Source organism: Bufo bufo, chromosome 1 (assembly GCF_905171765.1).
Source record: "Bufo bufo chromosome 1, aBufBuf1.1, whole genome shotgun sequence".
NCBI classification, from domain to species: Eukaryota; Metazoa; Chordata; class Amphibia; order Anura; family Bufonidae; genus Bufo; species Bufo bufo.
The window spans coordinates 294,912,543-294,938,661 of NC_053389.1; the positions used below are offsets into that span (position 1 = coordinate 294,912,543).

General features: G+C 44.4%; 1 protein-coding gene across 1 annotated transcript in view; it reads left to right on the forward strand.

Annotated features, from left to right (window-relative positions):
- Window positions 1-278: 278 nt before the first annotated feature.
- The window catches only part of PDGFRB (platelet derived growth factor receptor beta), a 186,600-nt gene continuing 160,759 nt past the window's right edge, over window positions 279-26,119 (forward strand). The window contains exon 1 of the mRNA XM_040440726.1: window positions 279-761. The gene's annotated coding sequence lies outside the window, so the exon portion shown is untranslated. The remainder of the gene's footprint in view (window positions 762-26,119) is intronic.

The window sequence follows — 26,119 nt, forward strand, 5'->3', positions numbered from 1 at the left end:
CTTATTTTTGGGTATGCCTTAAGCTCAAAAGTTGAGAACCTCTTTAAGGAATTCTAAATAATAGTGATGGTGATTTTATATTCTGATGCCATCACATATAAGAATTAGTACTGATGTTAATTGGAAAAGTCAGAAATAATACAAGTCCAACTTTAATGAAATCGTGAGTCAGCAGCTGGCATCATTTGTGGATTTTCTAAACATCCCCTCATATCCTCAGACCAGAAAAAAAAGACAGGGATAAATCAGGCAGAATTGAAAACAGACTCTCAGTCACCCTCACACTGAGGGGAGAGCAGAAGGAGGGGGAGGCACTTAGTTAAAAAAAAAATCAAGAAAAAGAAAAGGGGAGTAGAAGACTCAGTCCAGCTGAGTGGAGAGACAACTTCTGACTTCTTCTTTGACTTTCCTTCTGCCTTCAAAGCCTCCGCATTTTCAGGGAAAACACTTTTGATGACTCCTTGACTCTCAAAGACTTTTACTTTGACTCTCTTAAACAAAACATACTGTAAAAGTTTCTGAACTTCAAGATGCTGCTGGACTCAGTTGCTTAATCCATTCTGCAAGACATTAACAGCTTGGCAAAACTTCTTTTCCCTTTTTTCTTTTCCGGAATCTTTCTTATTAAATCCAATGGAAAATTTAGCGAAACATTCCAGCATTTAACTTCAGGACCTCAGAGAGAAAAAAAAAGAAAACAGGAAGGGCTATCTGAATGTCTTCTGCAGAGATTTAAAGGAGCCTGAAGATCACGCTACCAAGTAAGTGAAAGTATGTGTGTGTGGCTTTAAAAACGTATTGGAAACTTCACTGTTTGTGAGAACGGATGGATGGAGTTGACAGCAGTTTGCTCCTACCAGAATGAAAATGAAATGGAAAGTGGATTGTATAAGTAGAAATAAAATAAAAAAAACGCCTGTCTTGTATTGTATACAGTATATGGTGGACCACAGTGGGAAGATAGAACAAGAAAATGAAAGGGGTTCTGAGGTAACCACCAGAACTGTTTGCAATATACGTAAAATATAGCTCCCAATAGATGGGGTGGGGTGTATTATTTATCTAAGTAACACATACGAATGAAGCCTCTCCAAAGCATCACCTCTTGGAGAAGACTATTCCCTTAGGCTACATTCACACTTGCGGCAGTGTGATCCGGCGGGCAGTTCCGTCGTCGGAACTGCCCACCGGATCCGCCGATCTGCCGCTGGCTGAAAGCATTTGTGAGACGGATCCGGGTGCGGATCCGTCTCACAAATGCATTGCAAGGACGGATCCGTCTCTCCGTTTGTCATGCGGACCGACGGATCCGTCTTGTACATTTTTTTCACATTTTTACCGATATGCGCATTCCGGAGCGACGGATCCGGCATTCCGGTATTCTGAATGCCGGATCCGGCGCTAATTCATTCCTATGGGAAAAAATGCCGGATCCGGCGTTCAGGCAAGTCTTCAGTTTTTTTCGCCGGAGAGAAAACCGTAGCATGCTGCGGTTTTCTCTTTTGCCTGATCAGTCAAAACGACTGAACTGAAGACATCCTGATGCAAACTGAACGGATTACTCTCCATTCAGAATGCATGGGGATAAAACTGATCAGTTCTTTTCCGGTATAGAGCCCCTGTGACGGAACTCTATGCTGGAAAAGAAAAACGCAAGTGTGAAAGTAGCCTTATCCAGACCAGATTTCCTGTGAGTTCTTCAGGCCCACCATACTGGTCATCTTCTTTGAGAAGATCCCCTTAGGAGACCACTTTTCAATGTTGATTGGTCGTCTCAAAGATGTTTCACTGTATATGTTTATATCATATCCATATAAGCAGCTATATGGACGCACCTAAGCAAACAAGCAATCCTCTCTGAAGCAAGTGGCAGTCTGGGTCTCAACATAAAACTGGCATGCTGGCATTCATCAATCTGTCTAATACAGGGTGACATTCATTTACGACCCCTTTAAATCCTACTAAGCGTTGCATTCCTCAGGCTGTGAAGTAACGCAAGCAGGAATGGCCACGCTCCAGGTCAATGTCGCAGATTGTTTGAAAACTTCAATTTGTCCTTAAAGACACGTTCTAGCGTTTCACAAGTTTTTGGCAATAGTTGCTGTGTTTGTATAAAGAAATGCCTGAATGTCTGAGGAAGCAAGGCGATGTCCCACTAGGGTAGAGAATGCACTCAGTGAAGATGAAAGTGGAAACAGTCAGCAATATGAGAAGATGGTTGTCCTGATTGGTAAAGATGATGATATGAATTCAGCTGTGATTGGTCAGATGCACCTTGTTAGTAAACAATCAGGTGTTTGCTGCCTATGTTGTGCCAAATTGATGATGATGAGTTGACGACAATGATGACTTTTATTGACCATCTCTCTGAAAATGATGAATGAATTGAAACCCCTCTATATGAGCAGCTTTTCACCCAGAATGTCTAGTCTCCGTCCTCTGTGGGTCTTAAGACTGATCACGCCTAATTGTTGATGATTAGTCGTCTATTATTAAATCAATTCCTCATCCTTGTCAAGATCTCTGCTTGCTGTCTTTCAATAGGAACCTTCATTGATGTAGACCTGTCCATGGTCATATGATGATGACAGGTGCATGGCAGAACTCTGATGACTGTACTGTATTGAGGTGTGTGCGCATCACATAAACAATGACGTTTCCCACATTCAGTGACTTGAAGCAGAGATCTTGTAGAGCAGAGGAGCTGATACACATTAGAGTACAGCTATTTGGTGAATCGGGTTACTCCTTCCCATGCCCTTGAGGTTATCACTCTTGGTTCATAGCTGACATTGATCAGATCATGACAATGGTACTGAGACTGAACATGCAGCTCAGGGATGGACAACACTTGCTACCAAAATCCCCAAATGACCTTTGTCAGGGATTATCATCCAGTTTTTCCAGGGTCCTTAATGCACACGTGTGCAGTCATATAGCAGGGGCAAACATAGAGGTGAGCATACACCTTAGCACAGCTTAAAGGGGTTCTCCTAGCTACAGATTGCCAGGATCGGTCATCAATATCAGACCAACTGTTTTGGTCTGCCGCGGTGCTGGCAACTATACAGTACAGTATTCAGAATTGTAGGCAGAGAACTCTGTACACGGTGTAGTGGCCATGTTGGGGTACTGCAATTCAGCTCCCCTTTAAAGGGCATCTGTCAGCAGATTTTCACCCATGAAACTGGCTGACCTGTTGCATGTGCGCTTGGTAGCTGAAGGCATCTGTGTTGGTCCCATGTTCATATGTGCCCGAATTGCTGAGAAGAATTATGTTTGACTATATGCAAATGAGCCTCTAGGTGCAACAGGGGCGTTACCGTTACACCTAAAGACCCTGCTCTCTTTGCAACTGCCGTGCCCTCTCCACTATGATTGACAGGACCAGGCAGTGAAATGTCATCACCTTGCCCTGTCAATCAAAGTGAAGAGGGCACAGCAGTTGCAGAGAGAGCAGAGCCTCTAGGAGTAACGGCAATGACCCCATTGCTCCCAGAGGCTGATTTGCATATATTAAAACATCATTTTTCTCAGCAATGTGGCCACATTATGAACACGGGACCAACACAGATGCCTTCAGCTGCCAAGCGCACATGTAACAGGTCAGCCAGTGTCATTAGAAAAAAATCTGCTGACAGATGCCCTTTAAGTGAGTGGGAGCTGGCACCAGAAACGACACAGTGTATGGAGGAAAGCAAAGTCCACAGCCCACCCCCTTCCTTGCACTCCAAGAAACAAGCGCTACACTACCAATAAACCCCATGGTCTTCTTAAAGAATAGAACAGATTTATTTTTCTGTTATTAATATTCATTATTATGTATGTTCAGTTCATGTTATTAAGTATACTAACAGTAATCTAATCATATGTGTTCCATTGAGGTGGAGTCATCACTCATTAGCACATGCTGTGTGTACAATCTTGAGAACCATAGTTGATTTTAGCTATGACTAAGGACATGTTAGGTGTCCGAAACGTGTCAGTTTATTGATGTGTACTCTTTGGTTTCATAAGGTTTTTAAGGGATTAAGCCCTTGCTGGGCATCCTTTTTTAGATTATCGTTTACAGTGTATGGCGCCTTTGCTCCATACACTGTTGGTTTCTGGTGCCATGGCAGCCTCAAACAGCTGGTCAGTGGTGGTACCAGATTTCAAACCACCAGCGATCTGATATCCTGAGGATAGGTCATCAATTCCTGTTGCCCAGGGAGAACCCCTTTAAACTCCTCTTGGTACTGGTTAACCGTAACACAGTGCTTGTTTGCCTGCATCTTCTTTCAATGCTCCATGGGTTAACTTTCTGCACCCTTGTTTGGTAATTTAGTAAAATATGTGCATATGTACGCACTACCGATAAAAAGTAATTGATGCATCAAAGCGGGATTGGGCCCCTTTTTAAAGGGCCACCATTACATCCTCTATGATATGTCAACCCTTCCATATAGAGCTGATGCGCTACTGTCGAGGCAAGTATGCCATTCCGAATTTGACAAGCTAAGTGGCGGGCATTGGGATTAATGTTTTTAGACTGATATTGCACCTTGATAAGAATGTGTGGCCCCAGGGATCATCAGGGACAATTATTAAACATTTCACAAAAGTCGCAAATTATGATGGACAACATATTTGTGCTGTAATTCTCAGCTTTTCACTCCTCTCCTATGTTTCAAAAGTGCCGAAAAAATTGGACGAGGTTTAGCGGGAGTAAGTTGGGCCTTCTGTGGCCCAACAGATTTACTTTTATAATGCCAGTCTTAGTATATCTGCTCCTATGTGTCAAGAATGGATGAACTTTGGTACCCATAGTTTAGAAAAACTCCCCTCTAATTCCTATTGGCAATACAGCATTAGTAATGGGGTACAGGTGTTTATGGCTATAATTGTATCAGAAATTCATAAAGAGCATAGGTCGTCAGGATCAACCCCGTTAAACCAGACACAGTGCCTGGTAGGGTTGATCCTGCTGAGTGAAATGACCTCTCTCTTGTTCAAAACTGTGACTATGTTTTTGAAAAAGTCATCTGTCATTTCATATGCCAAAGAGGTCTCAGTCCACCTAGGGGAGGGGGAAGTGGCTAAAGGGGAAAGGCGGAGGAGAAGCTGTGGTGCTCGAGGGGCTAGGCACGTCCCTCGGATTTGCACTCAGTTTAGTTTTACTCAGCAGAACCAACCCTATCAGACCGTACTAACTTATAATTAGTATGTCATTAGTATACTATATATTTGTTTGCAAAAGCTGCTTCAATGCAAGCAACAACTTTTTTCATGACGGAAATTAGTGCAGACATCACACTGGTATTTTAACTTGATAAACTTTTCAACTTTAGAATTGCCAGTGACGCATAACATGTATCACGGCCTGGGAAAGTGGTGTAAATGCCAACCCACCCTCTGTTAATGGTAAGTCAACATTTGTTTGTGTCATTATTGGACCTTGTGTATCCTAGCGATCACTACACCTCGTGACAACTCAAGCCTTTATTCACTGCCATGTGTCCCAAGAGAAAAGGACACCTGGACAAGCAGCAAGTAGCTGCATGTGAGTATGAAGTGACTGTCACAGTCAAAGGGGATTTCCATCTAAGGCCTATTGCACACAACCGTATGGCTTCTTCAGTGTTTTGTAGTCCGCAAAAAACGGATACGCAAAAAATATGGATGACATCCGTGTGCATTCCTTTTTTTGTGGAACGGAACATCTGGCCCCTAATAGAACAGTACTATCTTTGTCCGTTATGCGGACAATAATAGGATATGTTCTATCTTTGAACAGAACGCAAAAAAGTAAATACGGAACGGGATGCATACGGAGTACATTCCGTTTTTTTTTTTTTTTTTTTGCGGACCCATTGAAATGAATGGTTCCGTATACGGATCGCAAAAAAAGGAATATAAATGGGGGAAAAAAAATGTTCGTATGCATGAGGCCTAATCGGTACAATTAGCTGATTTCTTCTAAATCAGAAGTGAAGGTAGCTGCCAATTTTCTCCCTTTACACTCCTCAATATTGATACTGGAAAAGTTGTGGAACTATTGAAATCACAGTATCGATAGACAAGGTAATGATGTGCAAATAATAAAAAATTAAAACAAAATATTTAAAACCTCTCAATATATTCAGTATTGAGAATGAACATCACACAATGCAATTGGGCATGCAAATCATCAAGATTCTCTGCCAGTGAATCCCTTTGCAATTGCCAACCAACGTAATTTCAGATGTGCTCAATGGAAGACAAGTCTGGAGACACTGCAGGCATGGTAGAACATTTAGACCATGCAGGATGCCCACAGTACCATGAGCAACATGCGGCTTGCTATTGTTCTGTTGAAAAATGGCTCCTAGGTCACTTTGGAAAAATAACCATGCCACTGGTTATGCTGAGCTGTTAGTGTACCTAAAATGAAGACTAGAGGGGTTTAACAACTGTACATTATGCCACCCCCACCATAACTCCAAAAGAAGAACCAGTGTGATGTTCCCTTGTGAAGGCCTTTTCATGGAGTTGTCCTTGTGGTCTCCAGAGCAAACTCCAGCATTGCATCAGAACAAAAATTGGACTCTACACTGATGAGTATAGACCTCCATTCTAGCCATTTTGCTGTACACCTTTTGACAGCCTTTGAGAGTCGTGGCGTGAAGTTAATGAAACACCAGTAGCTGGACATCTGGCTCATAGCACAATGTCGTGCAAACACCTTCTGATGGTTTGTGTAGAAGCTGTTTGACACCCTTGGCTTAGAATGTGACATCCAATTTCACTTTCAGTGCAGATTGGATGACTATATGCCATTCTTCTAATCAGATGATCCTTCCATGCAAAGGTTCACCTGTGTGCACCTCTTGCTGTCATTCTAGGTTGTCGTTGCTCTCCAAACCACCAGGATATACAATGTTGAACAGTGCTGACATATCAGCCTAGGCGGGTAACAATCTGCTGGAGAAATAAACCAAGGTTTTTCAGTTCAAGGATTATGGCGACAACTGGTACGTCAACAAATAGGACAATCATCCCACATGACTAGATCCAATTTTTGAGGTTTCATATGGCTAAAATACTTTGGTTTTAATCTGGCTTTTATGCCCCTCCTTAATGCTACAGAATGGAGCTAGGTGCTTGAAAATAAGATCATCGGCATATCTTAGTGATTTGCATAACCTTATAGCTTGTTTTTCTTGGTGTTGCAATTTTAATGCTGAGGAGTGTCGTGGCACCACCAATTTTTTGCAAAAGGAACACCAGAAAGGGCAGGCTAGTTTCTGGGGTTGTGTCTAATTATTAACTTACCTCTTAGGCTACTTTCACATTGGCGTTTACAATTCCACTATTGAGATCCATCTTAGGATCTCAATAGCGGAAGAAAACGCTTTATTTGTCCACATTCATTGTCAATGGGGACAAAACTGAACTGAATGAAACGGAATGCATGCATTCCGTTCCATTTGGTTGCGCTCCCATCGCAAACAGAACAACGCTGCAAGCAGCATTTTTCTGTCCGAGATGTGGTGCAGAGCAAGACGGATCCGTCCTGACACACAATGTAAGTCAATGGGGACGGATCCGTTTTCTCTGACACAATAGAAAACGGATCCATCCCTCATTGACTTTCAATGGTGTTCATGACAGATACGTCATGGCTATAGAAGACATAATACAACCGTATCCGATCATGATGGATGCATGCGGTTGTATTATGGGAACTGAAGGGTTTTTGCAGATCCATGACGGATCCGCAAAAAAACGCTAATGTGAAAGTAGCCTTACTTACAGGACTGGGGATAACATTATATTTATTTATTAATTTATTTAATCTTTGGGTTTCTTGCACTCTTCTGGAAAATAAATGTTCCAGATTTTTTATTTTTATAAAAAAATGAAGGTTACAACTTCAGTACGGTGCAGGGACGTGCACACATAGGGCTCAAAGGGGGTTTGAGCCCCTGCCCCCTTTAATGCCCTTTTTTTTTTTTTTTACTTGCGCAAGTGCCGGGCGCCCGCCCAGCCTTCGTGTGCCGGGCCCCGTGCGGCGCATCCACGCAGCAGTGTTCAGCGCTGCAGTCAGGGTCACTCAGTCAGTAGTAGTCACGTGGGGCGGAGCGCAGGGAGTCTGGAGCTGAGCTGACTGTGATTGCTCACCGGTCTGTGAGTGAGCTTGTGTCGTGCTTGTCTGTGAGTGCCACTGCCAGTGCCACTGTGCCATCATGGAGGGGGTTGGGGGAGAAATGTACCGTGGGTAGTTGGGGGGGGGGGGAGATGTGCTGCTGCCAGGCCCATGGCACATTATTAGGTGGCACTATGGGGGCACTTCTTGCCGGCACATTATTGGTGGACACTATAGGGGCATCTACTGAGGCCACAAAGAAGGGGTATGTTATATGGATGGCTCTGTACAGTGGCATTTTATACTGGGACACGTTATGGTGGGTACTATCAGGAAGGGGGGAGAGGAGTACTACGGGGTCATCTCCGGGGGGCACTAAGGGGTATTTTATGCTTGCAAATTATAGGGGACACTGAGGGCATCTACTGGGGCACTATAAAGGGGCATTTTATACTGGTAAATTATGGGGACACTATGAGGAAGGGGGGAGAGGAGCACTATGGGGCATTTACTGGGGGCACTATATAGGGGTATTTTATACTGGCACATTATGGGGGCATTATAGGGACATTAGCTCAATTGGTGGCATTACAAGGGAGTATTTTTTGCACTGTCACATTAAAAGGAGAATTATTTCTACTGGGGGGGGGCATTATGGTGGGCTTTATTACTCCCCCATGGTATGACCCCCTAGTAGCAGCACCAGCCTCTCCCTGCTCTGCTATCCCTCTGACCCTTCTACAAATCCTTATTATGAAATCTTTCTCATTAGGATAAAACACAACATCGGCTCCGCCAAGCCCCCCAGCCAGTGGAAGTGGCGTCCGAGATCCCCAAGGGCCAAGCCAAGTAATTGTAAGTTTTCATGTGAAATATGTTTGTTATACACCTATAGTATACACTGTGCCACACAATATACAGTGTACCGCTACACTGTGCCACACAATATACAGTATACCGCTACAATGTGCCACACAATATACAGTATACCTCTACACTGTGCCCCACAATATACAGTATACCTCTACACTGTGCCCCACAATATACAGTATACCTCTACACTGCCACACAATATACAGTATACCTCTACACTGTGCCCCGCAATATACAGTATACCTCTTCACTGTGCCATACACTATACAGTATACCTCTACACTGTGCCATACACTATACAGTATACCTCTACACTGTGCCACACAATATACAGTATACCGCTACACTGTGCCCCACAATATACAGTATACCGCTACACTGTGCCATACAATATACAGTATACTCTATACTGTGCCACACAATATACAGTATACCTCTACACTGTGCCCCACAATATACAGTATACCGCTACACTGTGTAGTCTTCATAAGCACCACATTATTTTCTGTCCACCACCACAAAACAATCTGGAAGTGTCCCTCCATGTGGCATCATGTATCTGGGCAGACAGTGTTTTATCATGTATGTGGGCAGTAATTTTTTTAAATTATGACAACTGCCCTTTTTTTTTTTTTTTTATTATTTAAGCCCCTGCCCTTCACAATGTCTGTGCACGTCCCTGGTACTGTGTACTTGTAATAACATGCACTAGTAAAATAAATGAGTTGAATCGTTAACAAAAGCATTGTTCCATCTTCCTGCTAGTCAGATCATGGATGTATCTGATTTGCTTTAGTTTAAACCTTTTTCATGTCCTATGCCAAAATGACGTTCTGCCCAGAAAACTTATTTTCCTGGAACTCTGGAGTTCCCCTGATTTTTACATACCATTTTGTGAGCCAAAGCAATGATTACTTAAAGGCTCAGCCTTTGAAATTGAAACTTTCCAAATGGTTTGATCAAGTATTGTCCATGTCATAAAAAGAGCTACAAATAATGTAAAACCATGGAGGTGAGAAAAATAAACTAACCAATTCTGTAAATATTTAAAGCGGCTTTGTCATCAGATTCAACCCTATCAAACTAGACATACTGGCTGGTAGGGCTCATCATGCTGATTAAAACAATACCTTACTTTTGCTAAATAGCTGCAGAAATACCTGTGTTTTTATTCATAAGCAAATGAACACCAGCACTGCTTTGTAAAACCCCTGTGCTCTGCACACTCCCCACTCCCCTTGATCGACAGGGCTAGACAGCAGGCTGAGGGCAGAGCTGTGTCCTAGTGTCTACATATCATATACTCTATGTACTATAGCTTCACCATACTAGGATCTTCTCAGAAAACCAATATACACATTACTGCTTTATTCACAGGCACAATAAATGATTATAAAGCCACCAGTAATATATGCTAGCTTCTAAGCATAGACAAACATGCATCTCTATATGGTAATGTTATAGCTGTGTGATAAGTACATGGTTTTGCATGTAGAGATCCCAGGAACACAAGATCACCCATAATGCCGTGCAGACAGCCAATCCACAGATCCATCCCTTGTGATGTCACAGACATATAAAACTCTCATCCCCTGCGGTCTCCACCATTGTCCTGTGAGCTGAGCATAGTGAGAGACGTGGCAAGCGCTCATGTGCTAGGGACAGTGTTGCTGAAAATGATCAATAGAAGAATATTGGAGAGGGAGACTGCAGGGAGACTGCAGGGACAGTGCAGGGAGACTGCAGGGACAGTGCAGAGACAGTGCAGGGAGACTGCAGGGAGACTTATTCTGCATCGGTTTTATTTATTCCTATATTTACTTATTCCTACATAAGCCATAAACTAAGATATGTAATTCAATACCAATAAGATAGAGCATTTAATATTCCACTGCTAGCATGCCAAATAATACCATCCAGTCTGCACCTCTTAGCGGGCCAGGTCTTAATGATGACCATCCTCATATTTTGCTGGCTTCACTTCTTCCAAATCATGCTTCAAAGTCTCCATGTCCTAGAAAAGCCAGCAAGATGCAGAGAGGAGGAGGTATACCCAGGCAAAGTGAACGAATCGAACTTCTTCAGCAAAGTGGCCGAATCGAATTTTTCAAAACTTTGTGCTCTCTAATTATAATTATTATTATCAACATTATTATTATATGATTATACAGAATTAATTATAGTATAGCCTTTTATTCTGAGTTAAATAAAAGAAACAAAAACTGAAAAAAAAGTTAATATAAGTCTCTCTGGGGACTTGAACTTAGAATTTCTAGATGCATAGCAGACCACTTATCAATAAGCTATAGCATTTCCACATAGAGAGGCATGTATTTTCTATGCTTATAAGCTAACACATATCACTGGTGTCTTTTTAATCATACATTGTGCTTGTAATATGATATGCAGCAGTAATATGTAGATCAGCTTTCTGAGCAGTTCTCAGTGTGGTGAAGCTACAGTATATAGAGTATATGATATGTACATTATGTACATGCTCTGCAGCTGTTTAGTAAACAGACAAAAGAAAGGATGCTAGCAGGCAGTATGTCTAGTTTAATATGGTTGATACTGGTGACAGAAACTCTTTAAATATAAAATAAATACCATAGCTTTCATGACAGCCGGTATGCTGAATGTCTGTAATTTAATAGAGAATAACTACTAGACTTTTAAGGCACAAATACTGACATTTGCTGTTTAAGGGCCACTAAACCCAGAATCTAAACAAAGTAACAATAACAACCAACCTTAGGTAACATAATCTCCTTATGTGTCTGTTATTTGCTCTGATTCGTCAGGTATAGAGTTGAGCGAACACCTGGATGTTCGGGTTCGAGAAGTTCGGCCGAACTTCCCGTAAATGTTCGGGTTCGGGATCCGAACCCGACCCGAACTTCGTCCCGAACCCGAACCCCATTGAAGTCAATGGAGACCCAAACTTTTGGGCACTAAAAAGGCTGTAAAACAGCCCAGGAAAGAGCTAGAGGGCTGCAAAAGGCAGCAACATGTAGGTAAATCCCCTGCAAACAAATGTGGATAGGGAAATGAATTAAAATTAAAATTAAAAAAATAAAAATGAACCAATATCAATTGGACAGAGGTCCCATAGCAGAGAATCTGGCTTCACATCAGCAGAGAATCAGTCTCTTCATGCCATAGCAAAGAATCTGGCTTCATGTCAGCACAGAATCAGTCTCTTCATGCCATAGCAGAGAATCTGGCTTCATGTCAGCGCAGAATCAGTCTTCATGTCATAGCAGAGAATCAGGCTTCACGTCACCCACCACTGGAACAGGCCACTGTCACACATTTAGGCCCAGGCACCCAGGCAGAGGAGAGAGGTCCCGTAACAGAGAATCTGGCCTGATGTCAGCACAGAATCAGTCTTCATGTCATAGCAGAGAATCAGGCTTCACGTCACCCACCACTGGAACAGGCCACTATCACACATTTAGGCCCAGGCACCCAGGCAGAGGAGAGAGGTCCCGTAACAGAGAATCTGGCCTGATGTCAGCGCAGAATCTGTCTTCATGTCATAGCAGAGAATCAGGCTTCACGTCACCCACCACTGGAACAGGCCACTGTCACACATTTAGGCCCCGGCACCCAGACAGAGGAGAGGTTCATTCAACTTTGGGTTGCCCCGCAATATAATGGTAAAATGAAATTAAAAATATTATTGAATGAGGAAGTGCCCTGGAGTAGAATAATATATTGTTAAGGGGAGGTAGTTAATATCTAATCTGCACAAGGGATGGACAGGTCCTGTGGGATCCATGCCTGGTTCATTTTTATGAACGTCAGCTTGTCCACATTGGCTGTAGACAGGCGGCTGCGTTTGTCTGTAATGACGCCCCCTGCCGTGCTGAATACACGTTCAGACAAAACGCTGGCCGCCGGGCAGGCCAGCACCTCCAAGGCATAAAAGGCTAGCTCTGGCCACGTGGACAATTTGGAGACCCAGAAGTTGAATGGGGCCGAACCATCAGTCAGTACGTGGAGGGGTGTGCACAGGTACTGTTCCACCATGTTAGTGAAATGTTGCCTCCTGCTAACACGTTCCGTATCAGGTAGTGGTGCACTTAGCTGTGGCGTGTTGACAAAACTTTTCCACATCTCTGCCATGCTAACCCTGCCCTCAGAGGAGCTGGGCGTGACACAGCTGCGTTGGCGACCTCTTGCTCCTCCTCTGCCTTCGCCTTGGGCTTCCACTGGTTCCCCTGTGACATTTGGGAATGCTCTCAGTAGCGCGTCTACCAACGTGCGCTTGTACTCGCGCATCTTCCTATCACGCTCCAGTGTAGGAAGTAAGGTGGGCACATTGTCTTTGTACCGGGGATCCAGCAGGGTGGCAACCCAGTAGTCCGCACACGTTAAAATGTGGGCAACTCTGCTGTCGTTGCGCAGGCACTGCAGCATGTAGTCGCTCATGTGTGCCAGGCTGCCCAGAGGTAAGGACAAGCTGTCCACTGTGGGAGGCGTATCGTCATCATCCTGTGTTTCCCCCCAGCCACGCACCAGTGATGGGCCCGAGCTGCTTTGGGTGCCACCCCGCTGTGAACATGCTTCATCCTCATCCTCCTCCACCTCCTCCTCATCCTCGTCCTCCTCGTCCTCCAGTAGTGGGCCCTGTCTGGCCACATTTGTACCTGGCTTCTGGTGTTGCAAAAAACCTCCCTCTGAGTCACTTTGAAGAGACTGGCCTGAAAGTGCTAAAAATTACCCCTCTTCCTCCTCTTCCTCCTGGGCCACCTCCTCTTCCATCATCGCCCTAAGTGTTTTCTCAAGGAGACATAGAAGTGGTATTGTAACGCTGATAACGGCGACATCGCCACTGGCCATGTTGGTGGAGTACTCGAAACAGCGCAACAGGGCACACAGGTCTCGCATGGAGGCCCAGTCATTGGTGGTGAAGTGGGTCTGATCCGCAGTGCGACTGACCCGTGCGTGCTGCAGCTGAAACTCCACTATGGTCTGCTGCTGCTCGCACAGTCTGTCCAGCATATGCAAGGTGGAGTTCCACCTGGTGGGCACGTCGCATATGAGGCGGTGAGCGGGAAGGCCGAAGTTACGCTGTAGCGCAGACAGGCGAGCAGCGGCAGGGTGTGAACGCAGGAAGCGCGAACAGACGGCCCACACTTTATGCAGCAGCTCTGACATGTTGGGGTAGTTGCGAATGAACTTCTGCACCACCAAATTCAGCACATGCGCCAGGCAAGGGATGTGCGTCAAACCGGCTAGTCCCAGAGCTGCAACGAGATTTCGCCCATTATCGCACACCACCAGGCCGGGCTTGAGGCTCACCGGCAGCAACCACTCGTCGGTCTGTTGTTCTATACCCCGCCACAACTCCTGTGCGGTGTGGGGCCTGTCCCCCAAACATATGAGTTTCAGAATGGCCTGCTGACGTTTACCCCGGGCTGTGCTGAAGTTGGTGGTGAAGGTGTGTGGCTGACTGGATGAGCAGGTGGAAGAAGAGGAGGAGGAAGCTGAGTAGGAGGAGGAGGAGACAGGAGGCAAAGAATGTTGCCCTGCGATCCTTGGCGGCGGAAGGACGTGCGCCAAACAGCTCTCCGCCTGGGGCCCAGCCGCCACTACATTTACCCAGTGTGCAGTTAGGGAGATATAGCGTCCCTGGCCGTGCTTACTGGTCCACGTATCTGTGGTTAGGTGGACCTTGCCACAGATGGCGTTGCGCAGTGCACACTTGATTTTATCGGACACTTGTTTGTGCAGGGAAGGCACGGCTCTCTTGGAGAAGTAGTGGCGGCTGGGAACAACATACTGTAAGACAGCAAGTGACATGAGCTGTTTGAAGCTGTGTGTGTCCACCAGCCTAAATGACAGCATTTCATAGGCCAGTAGTTTAGAAATGCTGGCATTCAGGGCCAGGGATCGAGGGTGGCTAGGTGAGAATTTACGCTTTCTCTCAAATGTTTGTGAGATGGAGAGCTGAACGCTACAGTGTGACATGGTTGAGATGCTTGGTGACGCAGGTGGTGGTGTTGGTGGTACATCCCATGTTTGCTGGGCGGCAGGTGCCAACGTTCCTCCAGAGGCGGAGGAAGAGGCCGAGGCGGCAGCAGCAGCAGAAGAGGCCGAGGCGGCAGCAGCAGAAGATGTAGCAGGGGGAGCCTGAGTGACTTCCTTGTTTTTAAGGTGTTTACTCCACTGCAGTTCATGCTTTGCATGCAGGTGCCTGGTCATGCAGGTTGTGCTAAGGTTCAGAACGTTAATGCCTCGCTTCAGGCTCTGATGGCACAGCGTGCAAACCACTCGGGTCTTGTCGTCAGCACATTGTTTGAAGAAGTGCCATGCCAGGGAACTCCTTGAAGCTGCTTTTGGGGTGCTCGGTCCCAGATGACGGCGGTCAGTAGCAGGCGGAGTCTCTTGGCGGCGGGTGTTCTGATTTTGCCCACTGCTCCCTCTTTTGCTACGCTGTTGGCTCGGTCTCACCACTGCCTCTTCCTCCGAACTGTGAAAGTCAGTGGCACGACCTTCATTCCATGTGGGGTCTAGGACCTCATCGTCCCCTGCATCGTCTTCCACCCAGTCTTGATCCCTGACCTCCTGTTCAGTCTGCACACTGCAGAAAGACGCAGCAGTTGGCACCTGTGTTTCGTCATCATCAGAGACGTGTTGAGGTGGTATTCCCATGTCCTCATCATCAGGAAAAATAAGTGGTTGTGCGTTAGTGCATTCTATCTCTTCCACCCCTGGGGAAGGGCTAGGTGGATGCCCTTGGGAAACCCTGGCAGCAGAGTCTTCAAACAGCATAAGAGACTGCTGCATAACTTGAGGCTCAGACAGTTTCCCTGATATGCATGGGGGTGATGTGACAGACCGATGGGCTTGGTTTTCATGCGCCATCTGTGCGCTTTCTGCAGAAGACTGGGTGGGAGATAATGTGAACGTGCTGGATCCACTGTCGGCCACCCAATTGACTAATGCCTGTACCTGCTCAGGCCTTACCATCCTTAGAACGGCATTGGGCCCCACCAAATATCGCTGTAAATTCTGCTGGCTACTGGGACCTGAGGTAGTTGGTTCACTAGGACGTGTGGCTGTGGCAGAACGGCCACGTCCTCTCCCAGCACCAGAGGGTCCACTAACACCACCACGACCATGTCCACGTCCGCGTCCCTTATTAGATGTTTTCCTCATTGTTCCCGTTCACCACAATTTTGAGAATGGCAAATTTGGGAATGCTTTTTCAGCCCAGAACAAAAAGTCTGCTTTTACGGTCACTACAAATAACTTGACCAGCTAAAACTGTGCAGATTTGGTTGAATAGAGATGTGAGACCTGTTTTTTTTTTGCGCTGTGTGACAGTTATAGGTTTAATCACAGAATGACACTTCTATCAGCACGCTAGCGTGTGTCTTAGGTTTTTCTGAATGACACTATCAATACCTTCAATGTAAGATTTTCTTTTTGGGATAGATTTCAAGTAGGCCTCAAATACCACAAACTAGTTATTTTCAGAATGGCAAATTTGGGAATGCTTTTTCAACCCAGAACAAAAAGTCTGCTTTGACGGTCACTACAAATAACTTGACCAGCTAAAACTGTGCAGATTTGGTTGAATAGAAATGTCGGGTCTATTTTTTTAGGCGCTGGGTGACAGGCTCAACTTGCCCCTGATGTAATATATGGCCAAAAAATAACCACACTGTTGATGGTTAAATGCACTTGGGTGACACAGGCTCAGCCTGCATCTGATGTAGTATATGGCCAAAAAATAACCAGACTGTTGATGGTTAAATGCACTTCGGTGACACAGGCTCAGCCTGCAGCTGATGTAGGATATAGCACAAAATAACCACACTATCGATGGTTAAATACACTTGGTGATAGCTCGTGCTGGCGCACCACAAGTCACAAAATGGCCGCCGATCACCCCAGAAAAAAGTGATCTAAAAACGCTCTGGCAGCCTCAAAAAAGTGAGCAAGTCAATAATAGCACTTCAATGATCCACAGCTGCAGATCGATCACAGAATGAAGTCTTTTGGAGGAGTTAATCTGCCTAATCTCGCCCTAACGTCGCAGCTGCAACCTCTCCCTATACTGATCATAGCAGAGTGACGTGCGGCGCTACGTGACTCCAGCTTAAATAGAGGCTGGGTCACATGGTGCACTGGCCAATCACAGCCATGCCAATAGTAGGCATGGCTGTGATGGCCTCTTGGGGCAAGTAGTATGACGCTTGTTGATTGGCTGCTTTGCAGCCTTTCAAAAAGCGCCAAGAAAGCGCCGAACACCGAACCCGAACCCGGACTTTTACGAAAATGTTCGGGTCCGTGTCACGGACACCCCAAAATTCGGTACGAACCCGAACTATACAGTTCGGGTTCGCTCATCCCTAGTCAGGTATCATAATTGCAGACCATGAAAACTAGAAAATCAGTGCACTGTTCTTTCAGGTTGCAGCCATGTCTTCTCCCCCTCCCTTACCCCCTCCGATGCTGGTGCATGGAAGTTTAGACGGAAGGACTTGCTTTAGGCTACTTTCACACTGGCGTTTCTGGGTCCGCTTGTGAGATCCGTTTCAGGGCTCTCACAAGCGGCCCAAAACGGATCAGTTTAGCCCCAATGCATTCTGAATGGATAAGGATCCGCTCAGAATGCATCAGTTTGCCTCCGTTCAGCCTCCATTCCGCTCTGGAGGCGGACACCAAAACGCTGCTTGCAACGTTTTGATGTCCTCCTGACAATGCGGAGCCAAACTGATCTGTCCTGACTTACAATGTAAGTGAATGGGGATGGATCCATTTTCACTGACATTAGTTTTTTTTTTGGTTCTTTTTTGTTCATGGTAATGCAAACGGGTCCGTTCTGAACGGATACAAGCGTTTGCATTATCGGTGCGTATCCGTCTGTGCGGATACAAGACGGATCCGCACCTAACGCAGGTGTGAAAGTAGCCTTAGGCCCCCTGCACACGAACGTGTGCTTCCCGTTGCCGTATTGCGGACCTCATTGGCGGATCCGCAATACACAGGTGCCGTTCTGTGGGCATTCCGCATCACGGATGCGGACCCTTTCACTTAAATGGGTCCGCAAATCCGGAGATGCGGAATGGTACGGAACGGAAGCACGGAACGGAACCCTACGGAAGCACTACGGAGTGCTTCTGTGGGGTTTCGTCCCGTACTTCCGTTCCGCAAAAAGATAGAACATGTCCTATCTTTTTGCGGAACGGCCGGATCGCGGACCCATTCAAGTGAATGGGTCAGCGATCCGCTGTGGCTGTCCCACGGACTGTGTTCGTGCATTGCGGCCCGCAGGGGGCCCTAGTCTACATAATTTTGGTCTACTGAGGGAGCATGGTCATTTTGTTGGAAGGAATCTCCTAGCTACTAATAGTACAAAATACATTTGGTAACTGCACCAGCCATAGTACAAGCCACAGAACATACTGCTGAATAGCCAATCTGCCTAGTCCTCCATACAATGCATAATTGTGCTGATTTGCCTTTCAGCAGCTTTGAAAAGCTAGGTAGCATGTGAAGGTATGCTGGATATCAAACTACACATGGTATATACTCACCAAAGTGTGGCCTCCATTACATCTCTGCACAGGTTGTTACTGGTGATGAGCGGCAGGGGCTATATTCGAATATGCAATATTTCACGAAATTTTGGTCGAATATTCGTCATATATTCGCAAATTCGAGATTATTTTCTTGATTGCGAAAAATCGGCAATGTAATATTCGCGTTATGTGCGCGAAATACATACGTGGGTCATTTTCCAAACTGCTAGATATTTCCTGAGACTGGAGAAAATGTTTGGCACAGCAGAACATTAGGAAAAAATATCGCAAATTCGAATATTGCCCCTGCCACTGGTGAACAGTGCTTTGAATTTAAAGCCATTATGGGACCCATATGGTGGGTTATCAGCTGGCATGGTTAAAAATAATCACTTTTCTGTGCCCTTGTGGCTCCAATTCTAGTCGCTGCTTTGGAATGGAGCAGGTAGTTGGATGACTACGAGTGATGTCACAAGCTTTGCCCACCAGCTCCATTCACTTAGACTGTATTGACGTCAGCACAGTCTTAGACTCCCCTCATATTGCCACTGGAGGGAAGTAGTAATCTGAAAGACAAAGCTACATCTATCACCATGATTAGCTCCAGGATCATGGGAGCTAACAGCATATAGCCACTCAGCCTTGACATCATGTCTAAAGTTCATATCCCACCAGGCTGTTTCCTTATGGATTCTTACATTTCGCTCTAAAAATGTGGATTTACAGGAAACAATTGTATCCCTTTACCAGGCAATGGCATAACCATGGCACTTATGCCCCTGCAGTCCATAAAACCTTGTAATCCGTCTTCAGAATTTATAGGGGTCACACCTCTCAGCAGCAGAAACAGGAAGAGAGTAATTTCTAAGGGTTAATCTGGTTCACTTGCCTTCTGAATTCTGACTGATATTTCGGAAGACCTATAATAGACATAATTATGCCCATTACTTCAGCAGTGACAGGTCCAGCTTAAGCAAGTGATAGGTCATTCTTCTAATAGATTGTCCAGCCTGACTGCTCGAATGGACCTTTGCAGCATGTACTGTGCATGGAGAGCAATGTGCCCAGTTAGTATCTGGATGATTTTGAGAAGTGTTGTGTTTAAATTTACAGTTTATACATTCTGCAATATAGAGAGAAAGTCGCCAGGTAGCTGGCATGAGCACCCTAAGTATTCTTGGCACCATAGCACAGTCCTAGATGCTGAGAGAGGAACATGTTGCTTGGTTGATCTTCAGCATACTGGTCCATGAATGCAATTCAAAAGCTAAATTGGTAAAAATACAGTCACACTAATATGAAATGAGGTTGTATGTATATGGGGAGGACTGGGGAGATGAGTGTTCAAGCTATTGAAGGTGCATGGACACCCTTAGGGTACAGTCACACATTAAAGGGGTTATCCAATGTCTCCAACAGCCCCCCCATGTGCCGGGCCCCTCATAAATAGTATACTTACCCCGCTCCCTGCTCCTGGTCCGCCACTGCTGCTTCTCCCTGTACACAGATGAAAACATCCGGTGTCGGGGGGGGGGGGAGCAGCCAATAGCAGGCGGGGACGCGATGCTAGGGAGGCTCATCCCCGTCCCCGCCTGCCATTGGCTGCTCCTTTCCCGACACCGGGTGTTTTAATCCATGTACAGGGATAAGCAGCGGCGGCGGTGCGGGGAGCGGCGCAGGGAGAGGTGTAAGTATATTAGCTGTGAGGGGCCCGGGACATTGGGGGGGGGGGGGGGTGCTGTTGGAGACATTGGATAACCCCTTTAAGGCTTCTTGAGGCAGTTTTGGAAGATAAAATCAGGAGTGGCTCATTAAGGGAAAGAAAGTGTGAAGGACAGGTACTACCCATCCTCTTTTCGGAATTCACTTCTAGCTTAGGCTACTTTCACACTAGCGTTTTTACTGGGTCCGTCTGCATCCATTATGAACGGATCCGGTTGTATTATCTTTACCATTGCCAAAACGGATCCATCATGAACTCCATTGAAAGTCAATGGAGGACGGATCCGTTTCTATTGTTGCAGAGAAAACGGATCCCTCCCGATTGACTTGCATTGGGGTTCATGCCGGATCCGTCTTGCTCCGCATCCCAGGACTGAAAGCAAAATACAAGAGGTTGCGGTTTACTCTCCGGTATGGGAACGCAACTAAATGGAACGGAATGCTTTTTGGAGCATTCTGTTCTGTTCAGTTCAGTTTTGTCCCCATTGACAATTAATGGGGACAAAATTGAAGAGTTTTTTTTTTTTTTTACCGGTATTGAGCCCCTATGACGGATCTCAATACCGGAAAACTAAAACGCTAGTGTGAAAGTAGCCTTAGGCTTTCAAAACTGCATCAAGAAACCTGAATGTGTAGCAATGCCCTTAGGCTAGGGTGACATTTCTCCTGCAGTGTTCCGGTAGTCTGTTCTGGTTCCATATCTGCCAGGGACTGGTGAATCCCCACTCACTATAATTAGGTCCGTCAGGTTTCTGACATGAATGCCACCTTGACAGAAAAGTACCACTGCATGTGCTGGTATATTGCTGGCAGGAGGCCAGCATTCATGTCAGAACCCCAACATATTCCATTAACACACTACTAGCTATGCATCCATATTGTATAGCTGCCAGGATGTGCATACCGTTTTCCATATATCTTTTCACAAGCAAAAGATCCAGCAGAAGGTGTGTATGACCAATTTAAATATCACAGGCATGAGTTGAGAGTTACTAGCATGGATGTGTCATCCCCTGACAATGGGAACAATGAATGAATAGAATAAAGTGACTAATAAAAGAAGCTGGAAACTAATCTTAGCTTTGTGAATGTAAAAGGATAAGAATGTTATCTGTTCAAAGATATCAGTTATTTTAGATGCCAAGATAACAGATGTTGTGGTAGAAATAGGACAGTCAGCTCCACTGTCTATGAACAGTTGTCCGTGTTCTGATGGCTTCTGGCTGCAATTCAACATTCAGCACTTATCCTATCATTCCAATTACCTTGTGCCCGTACTGAATCCATGACGTGTCGCTGGCACCAGTCGGAGATGAATGAGATCCCAGTCTTCTTCTCCTACAGCTAAACATGACCAGAACATGAGTAAAATGCAACTGTAATTACTCATCTCTGCAATCAAACCCAGCTAGAATTCAGAGTAGGATCAACATTTGTGGAGAGTCCTGGTGTGGTTGGCACCCTGTCCCTAGCAAAGACAGACAGGGGCTCACTCTGTGGCATAATATTTTAGCAGACATATAATATAACTTAATAAACTATTTTGAAACGGGATGGTGAAGGGCCCTTTAAGCCGAAGGTGGTAGAGGATCCATGTGCCCAAACTATAATGAACTTGAAGAGTGTGAAGAGTGAGCGCTTATTCATACAGTAACAATCATAAATCAGTTTTCTAAAATTGAGTGAACACCACAATGTACTCAGCTACAGTTTGCACGGTATATTACACACTAGAGAACATTTGCAGATATTGTCCTGAAATGCATCAGTTTATGAGACTGAGGAAATGACACATATTGTGCCACATCTGCCAAAACGGCGCATACATAATTATAAATTTGATGCAGTTTGCTAGACATGTTAGGTTTCTTCTTCCTTATTACACTTCATGGCTGACATCCTTTACACCAATATGTTGCACAAAAAGGTGCATGCCATTACTAATTTATGATGATTTATCCTTTTACCAACAGTGGCGTACACGTATGGTGGATGTTGGGTGTTTAAACATGGAGCCAGCTCAGGAGCAAAAAGAGAGCCATAGTCGGCTTGTATAGCTAACCAAATAAGTTACACATTTCCCAAAAATTTTGGTTTTCAACTAATCTTGTATGAATCTCACAAAATAGTGCACACTATTTTACAAAGCAGAAGACCGACAAGAAGAAGGCATCTTCCATCAAAAAGGCATCATTTTATGCCTTAAAAAATCCAACTGTTTGCTGTTTGTTATCACCGGATGAGTTTTCCATAGAGACATATCAAAGTTTTAGATTGGTGGGAGTCTGAGTGCTGACACCCCTTCCTGATTGCTAGAACTAGGAGATAGAAGTGTTCACATATTGTGCTCCTTCTCCTTACTGAAGGAGAGGAAGCAAGACAGACTCAATAGAAAGTCTATTGCCCTTTTAGATTCTGTCCCCTGCAGTGAGGAGAGAGCATGATGTGTAAGCGCTTCTTTCTCCTCTTTCTAGCCATCGTTGGGCGCTCAGCACTTATACCTCCACCCATCAAAACCTTTGATAGGTCTCAATGACATCACAATTTTTATGAGAACTCAGTGGCCATTTAAAGAGCTTGAAAGGGTTGCATACAGTCCTATGAGACTTCAGAGTGTCTTACATGAATTTTCAGCGCAATCTGAGCACTTTTAGTTTGGACTGAATCAAACCCGATAGCCCATTTGACCGAATCAGACCCAAAACAAATTTTGGGAGATTTGCTAATTTCTATTGGCAGGTATTAGCAGTGTCGGTGATCGGCAACAACTTCAATCACACTCGTTTAACCTCTCAGAAGCCGTTGTGACCACAGAATCTGAGAGGTCATTTTGTAGGAGAAAAAGGCCCCTCACAATGAGATCGCCGTGGGAGCTATTTGGTTACTATGTTTTTAAAAGTATTAAAAGGTAACACAACCTATACAATTTTGGTATAACTGAAATTGTACTGACCCACAAAATAAAGATAATTTCTCATGGTCATGGTGAGTGAACAATGTAAATACGAAACTCGGAAAACAATGGTACAATTCCAATTTTTTCCAGTTCCACCTCATTAATATTTCTTCCAGCTTCCCAATACTTCATATGGAATATTAAATGGTACCATTAGAAAATATAATTTGTCCCACAAAAAACAAGCTTAAAGCTCCTTTTATAAATGCCTTTTTTTTCTAGAATCTTTTGATAATTGTTGAGGAAGGAGCACAAAGTGGGGTTATCTATGATGCAATGTACTTCACTTTTTGGCGTACTTTTGCCACAGATATGGTCGCAAAGAGGATTTATGGCCAAATCTGCAACTTTTCCCCGCTCACGGCACTTTTCCGAGGTGGCAGAAAAAAGGGGCATGGCATGGGCGGGGAAGGGGTAGGACCAGCCAGCCTGTCTCATTTATCATTTTCCACTCCTGTTTTTGGCATTACTTAAATCTATACCAACAAGGAAGCTGGCATAGATTTAAGTAAGGGTGGGTTCACATGTGTGTTCTGGATTCCGTTATGGCTTTCCGTTATAACATGGTTATAACATAAAATAACAGAATCCATAAGACGGAAGGACGGCTATGCTGCCCATAGACTTGTATTATAACGGAATGCATAACGGAAGCCTTTAACCCCTTAAGGACTTAGGGCGTACCTGTACGCCCTGTATCCCGAGTCCTTAAGGACTCAGGACGTACCGGAATGTCCTAAGTTTAAAAAAAGATTGCGCGCGGTGGTTAATTGTGACCGGATGCCCGCTGAAATCATTCAGCGGGCATCCTGTCACAACGCCGGGGGGGGTCAGATCGGGCGTGCCATTGGGTCCCCATGCGGCTGTAGGGGGGACCCGATGGCATGGAAGGCAGCGCGATGTCTAAGGAAGGCATCGCGCTGCCTTCCGGTGACGAGCCTGTGAGATCCAGCCCCCTGGATCTCACAGGCCGGAAGCTGTATGAGAAATACACACAGTATTACTCATACAGCCAATGCATTCCAATACAGAAGTATTGAAATGCATTGTAAAGGATTAGACCCCCAAAAGTTCAAGTCCCAAAGTGGGACAAAAAATAAAGTGAAAAAAAAGTTGAAAAAAGAAAGTTTTCCCCCCCAAAAATGTAAAGTTTCAAGAAAAAATAAACAAAAACGTCATTTTCCCCAAATAAAGTTAAAAAAAATTGGTAAAAAATAGGGGGGGGGGGAGTATACATATTAGGTTTCGCCGCGTCCATATCGACCGGCTCTATAAAAAATATCACATGACCTAACCTTCAGATGAACACCGTAAAAAATAAAAACTGTGCTAAATAAACCATTTTTTGTCACCTTACATCACAAAAAGTGTAATAGCAAGCGATCAAAAAGTCACACGTACCCCAAAATAGTGCCAATAAAACAGTCATCTCATCCTGCAAAAATCATACCCTACCAAAGGTAATCGCCCAAAAACTGAAAAAATTATGGCTTTCAGACTATGGAAACACTAAAACATGATTTTTTTTGCTTCAAAAAAGAAATCATTGTGTAAAACTTACATAAATAAAAAAAAGTATACATACTAGGTATCGCCGCATCCGTGACAACCTGGTCTATAAAAATATAACATGATCTAACCTGTCAGATGAATGTTGTAAATAACAAAAAATAAAAACGGTGCCAAAACAGCTATTTCTTGTTATCTTGCCTCACAAAAAGTGTAATATAGAGCAACCAAAAATCATATGTACCCTAAACTAGTACCAACAATACTGCCACCCTATCCCGTAGTTTCTAAAATGGGGCCACTTTTTTGGAGTTTCTACTCTAGGGGTGCATCAGGGGGGCTTCAAATGGGACAAAAAAAAACAGTCCAGCAAAATCTGCCTTCCAAAAACCGTATGGCATTCCTTTCCTTCTGCGCCCTGCCGTGTGCCGGTACAGCTGTTTACGACCACATATGGGGTGTTTCTGTAAACTACAGAATCAGGGCCATAAATAATGAGTTTTGTTTGGCTGTTAACCTTTGCTTTGTTACTGGGGAAAATGGATTAAAATGGAAAATTTGCCAAAAAATTGAAATTCTGAAATTTCATCTCCATTTGCCAATAACTCTTGTGGAACACCTAAAGGGTTAACGACGTTTGTAAAATCTGTTTTGAATACCTTGAGGGGTGTAGTTTCTTAGATGGGGTCACTTTTATGGAGTTTCTACTCTAGGGTTGCATCAGGGGGGCTTCAAATGGGACATGGTGTCAAAAAATCCAGTCTAGCAAAACCTGCCTTCCAAAAACCGTATGGCATTCCTTTCCTTCTGCGCCCTGCCGTGTGCCCGTACAGTAGTTTACGACCACATATGGGGTGTTTCTGTAAACTACAGAATCAGGGCCATAAATATTGAGTTTGGTTTGGCTGTTAACCCTTGATTTGTAACTGGAAAAAAATATATCAAAATGGAAAATCTGCCAAAAAAGTAAAATTTTGAAATTGTATCTCTATTTTCCATTAATTCTTGTGGAACACCTAAAGGGGTTAACAACGTTTGTAAAATCAGTTTTGAATACCTTGAGGGGTGTAGTTTATAGAATGGGGTCATTTTTGGGTGGTTTCTAGTATGTAAGCCTCGCAAAGTGACTTCAGACCTGAACTGGTCCCTAAAAATTGGGTTTTTGAAAATTTCTGAAAAATTTCAAGATTTGCTTCTAAACTTCTAAGCCTTGTAACATCCCCAAAAAATAAAATATCCTTCCCAAAATGATCCAAACATGAAGTAGACATATGGGGAATGTAAAGTAATAACTATTTTTGGAGGTATTACTATGTATTATTGAAGTAGGGAAATTAAAACTTGGACATTTGCAATTTTTTGAAAAAATTTTTGGTAAATTTTGTATTTTTTTTATAAATAAAAATGAATTTT